This window comes from Penaeus chinensis, chromosome 33, assembly GCF_019202785.1.
Source record: "Penaeus chinensis breed Huanghai No. 1 chromosome 33, ASM1920278v2, whole genome shotgun sequence".
In the NCBI taxonomy this organism is placed as follows: Eukaryota; Metazoa; Arthropoda; class Malacostraca; order Decapoda; family Penaeidae; genus Penaeus; species Penaeus chinensis.
In genome coordinates this window covers 17757315-17762314 of record NC_061851.1, presented here as the reverse complement: position 1 = coordinate 17762314, position 5000 = coordinate 17757315, and the positions used below count along the sequence as shown (strand labels likewise).

Below are 5000 nucleotides of genomic sequence, written 5' to 3'. Positions count from 1 at the left end.
ACATATGTGTCTGGCACCATAGGCGCATATAGACATAATAAATCAATATTCGGTAAATGTTAAGTTTCATCCAGCCTCCGACTTTCGAAACCACTTTTTTTGGAGTGTAATCTCCCCTCGTAGTTTAACGCTGTTATGCTGTTGCTTTCCGTCGCATTTGACTCGTTGATGAGTAGCGGAACTTGTATTCCCCGACGGCAAAGTTGATCAAATGTGTAAGATTCGGCTTCGCACTGTATTATGGGAGGGTAATTAGCATGATTTACACACAGAAAAACAAGAAAAACACTAAATTAACTTAAAATCGGGCTTGCTGAAACTCTACGGGGACAGTGGCCATGTTTCACGTATGCAATTACGGTATACAATTCGGCGGTTAAATCCAGGATTATTTTTTGCCTGATTGACGGACAATACAAATGAATCAAACCATGTTTTGGCACAATCAACTTTTTAATATGAAAATGCGTTTCGAAAGTTTCCAGATGACCGTTTCAAATTCATACACAAGCTTCATTAATAGTTCCTCAAATAACAACGGTATTTTGATTGACTGCGATAATAAATACAAAGCAAAGAAACAAAAAAAAGCGCTACTGACAGTTACGTGTCGCGCACGGAGACCGTGCCGCAACGGCACACGCAGTCTCCGTGAATTTTATTCTCAAACAAAAAACTTACACATTTTTGTAACACACCTTGCAAACTTTAGTGATGATTGTCGTCAAATATGGTAACCGTTCAATACTTATACTGGTCTTAAAATGTAAGATGGAACTTATTGACCTTTGCCTGAGCCGAAAATACTTCGGAGGCCGTGGCGAGGCTTCAGGCCTCGCAGCCAAGCCTTATTGCTCGTCCCGCGGAATTATGAAAGCTTTAGCCTGATTTCGTCGCGCGCGGCCACGACACCCACTGCGGTCGGTTGCAATAGCCAAATCGTAAATAATTTGTATTAATAATGCATGTATTATTATCCTATTAAAAGTATGCATTTTTATTACATTAATTGGCTTATTACTTGAAATGTACTTCGTGCAATAACTATGTAGATTTCGCCGGTTCTCGTTAAACGTTACTTAAATTTTACTAACCTTATATCGTCCCGTCTCCGTTATTAAGCTTTACAATAACACGTCCTCGGCGTAGCAATATTTCCAGTTATACGTGTATTTCCAGTTATACGTGTATTTCGCAATTTGTAAACATTTCTGCCGGCTTCTATATTTTTTTTTTTTTTCACACCTACACTTCCTTGGCCACCGGACAGATACACACTGAACGTTTTCAATGGGCGAGGGCAGGGCTTTCCGAAAAACTGTTTTTGATTGGTCAGAAAACTCTGACGTCATTGCCTGAAGTTTTCATTGGCTAGAATTTCTCAGTCTGTAACACCGCATAATCGCTAAGTTGTCAATAATTGGTCGTTATACATGGTGTCCTTGTTTATCTGTTTCACACATTATTAATTTATTATCGCTATTTCAGAAGAAATTTGTCTTTAGGTGCGCGAAAAAATGGTATTTGTTTTGTATTACGTTTTTGTTTGGACTATATGCATACAAGCAATCAGGTAAGTGTGAACTCTTACCGGATTTCACTCGCTCTCTGAAGATGAAAGGTCTAGAGGGACTGGGGCAGGCGAGTCGATCTTTCTCTCTTTTCCGCCTTGCGGCGGATACAGCTCTGCCGCTTGTAGAAAGAAGGAATGGATCAGAGATGTTTGATTTGATTTTATAAATAAATAGCGGGCCAGGTATTGGTTGATGTAAGCGGCCCTAATACCTGGCCGCTTGACCCATTCCTTTAGGTCCCTCCATAACCTTTCTACGTTTTGTGTGTGTATTTGTGGGTCGTCTGGGTCTACAAAATTCTCAGAATGATTAATACTCAGATGTTTGTAACCATGATGTTGTAGGTTCCGGTAAGCAGCCCATCCATCACTGTATATCACACTGTCTGGTTTGATATATTTCTTAATAAGGGGTATGAGCGTGTCTGCACTGCGGTCAGTGCCAACTAATGGCACAACGAATTTCTTTTTACTTACACGCTCAATACCCCCAAAGACCCACACCTGGCTCAACTGTCTGCCCCTATTATACTTACGGCGCACGAGCAGCGTCTCGTCGATCTCAACTATTACACCAGCACCTCCTATTGAATTTTGATTTTGTAACCAATATTCGGTTACTTCAGAACAAAAACTCCTCCAATCTACGCTAGTTGGCTTAGAAATGCCAATACATTTAATAATTTGTGCGTGATCCCAATGTTTTTGTAGCCAATGATTCACAAATAAAATTACTTTAAAAGGTTCGAGATGTGTCCCCTGCAGAAACGTGCCATTGTAATCGCTGGTCGAGAAAACGCAACTTTTACGCCGTTTTGTCTTTGCTATTTTTTTCCATCTGCCACAATACCACATATGTCGATCTTCACGATATTTGCAAGGTAAATCGCAATGCGGGCAACTTACCGCTCTTGGCAAAACACCGTGTGCCCTCAGGAACTCTATAGCGTTATCATTTTTTTCAAAATAATCAGATATAACTCTATAATAATGTGGGTCACAACCTACACACCTGAGATCCATTTTGAGCAGAGATTGGTATATTTGCTCTCCTTGCCCACTATACATACGTGTGGCGCAAATGATGGCATGTGATTGGTTTATAGCATTTCCTGTAATGCTATTGGCTCTCGTGACAAATGTCACGCGCATGTGGTATATAATAAAAGTTTCAAAAGGTTTCGTGCGCTGTTCATGCGGTAACGTTGTTGATTTTGAAAATCGCGCGCAATTCTTCAGTTCCCTCTTGCCCGTAATATGGACCAGACACATCGATTTGCGCAGAGTAAGAAATGTCATAATTACTGTAAATACTCGATTTTATGATGGTATTACTCGTGTATTGTCAGACATTTTAATGTAGAAAGAAAATCACCTTCATGTAAGTTTATGCGGAATTTTTCTAGTTACGAAATGAAAGTATTACAATAAATGAACCAAAATAAAACGGTATCATTGTTTTGTTTACATAAAGTAGGAAAGGATATCGGATGGCGATTTTTAAAATATTGAGATAGTTTTTCATTCGGGGCTCTGTGACACTTGCGTGTCCAATAACTTCGTTATTTCTGATTTGCGACGGAAGTTCATAGAAGATAAGTTTCTTAGATTTATTTGCTCTATCACATGCATATATTTTTTTCCGGTTTAAAGACGGCTAGTCAGAACTTTACCTATACCCAATATTCTATAATCAATGCTGGTAGAACTGGTTGTTCCAAACCGTTGATAATGGGAGACGAACCATACATTGAATGTATAACAGTTTATAATAGTTTCCCCAAAGCAGAGTGAAAAGGGGGCGTGGGCTTGCTACATCTGATTTTAATTTATCCATTATAACCAGTTGATTTTCATCGGCAGGTAGCAATCCATGCCCTAAAGATTTCGATTAAGACTTCAACTTGTACGCTATTACGCGAGATATGCAAATAATATGACCAGTTAAAGCACTGGTTCCCCAGGGGCGGTAGAAAGATCGGGAGGGGGGTGGGGGCTGTGAAGCCAAAAGGGGCGTTAGAGGAGTAACAGCTAATGCTGCTAAATATATTGATTTACTACACTAGGCTTTATTTCTCTCTGTGTTTACTCTTGTTTTCAATTTGAAGCATAGGAGAATAAAAACGATGTGTTCGCATGCCTATGATGGGGGGGGGGGGGGGGGGGGGGTCATGGAAAGCACTTGTAAGCCAGGTGGGCGCCAGCCTGGGGAAATTTGGGAACCACATAGCTAAAGAAAGCGCATCATGCAGGCTATGAACTTGTACCAGCGGGTGGCTGGGTTAAAAGGCCCATTTGGCAGGAGCAAGAAGTCAGATAAAAAAGGAAAAGCTGTTACTAAGGATATAAGGGGAAAGAAAATATCTGAAAGATTTCATTCACGTTTTTGACAATTTCTGACTTGTCATACTGTACGTAAAGTCGAAGTAAGTGTAATAGATGCGGTAAGGAGCGTAGACATCCTTGTTAGAAAACCAGGAAAATTTTCCGCGCATGTCACACAAAAAGTACAGTAAAATAAGTGTGTGGAGTGGATACCTTGACGAAAAGTAAGACACTTTTCATCTATGGTGATAGGTTCGGATATCTAAAATAAGGGAGATACAGGACAGAGAAGACAGAAGATGGCCCCTTCATTTTCTAAGTCCCCTTCCATGTTTACCTTGCGAGGATCATAACAAATGTGACGCGTAACTCATTACTGCGATCCATCAAGTAGTCCATGTATTGCTACGCGCTTGTGAGAAGGCTTATTTTGTCATTACTAGCGTCTGTTTTCCCGAATTCATGTATGTAATGCATTATTCTAGTTTTATTATACTTCTTTTACGTCTTTTGGGAGTTATTTACGCTATTCTGAACAATAACCTTGTGCGCATGCGTGTGTTCACCGGGAGATTTGACAGGTCGTCCCGGCGGCCATTCAGTGAAAAACACCGGTGAGAAATGTTTCGTTTTAAGTGCTGCGTCGACTCCGTGTCATTTTTAAAGTCTTTTGGTGGATATACAGGACAAATGGACATTATTCTCAATCAAAGCCTGATATTTGAGCCCAACAAGTGCCCCAAATGCCGAAAAAAGTGATTAGAAACCAAACAATTCTGACGGAAGCGCTGAAAAGTTCGATCTCTCGCTTTATAAAGGTTTGTGGTTTAACCCTGGGGCTAGGCGTATATACTACTAAGGGGGTCCAGGGGGCGTAGCCCCCTGGCTAGGCGTACATATCACCACGGGGGTCCAGGGGGCGAAGCCCCCTGGCTAGGCGCATTTAATACTACGGGGGTCCAGGGGGCAGAGCCCCCTGGCTAGGGAATATATAGATCGTAGTGTATAAATCCCACAGGGTTAGGTTAGGTTGGTTTATTGGTTAGGACGCATTATACGATTACCACAGGGGATCTGGATCATATGAAATCCCGTAGATTTT

At 41.0% G+C, this 5000-nt stretch overlaps 1 protein-coding gene across 1 annotated transcript in view; it reads left to right on the top strand.

The window, feature by feature from the left end:
- The window catches only part of LOC125043354, a gene marked incomplete in the record, with an annotated part of 29475 nt that overhangs the window by 459 nt on the left and 24016 nt on the right, over positions 1 to 5000 (top strand).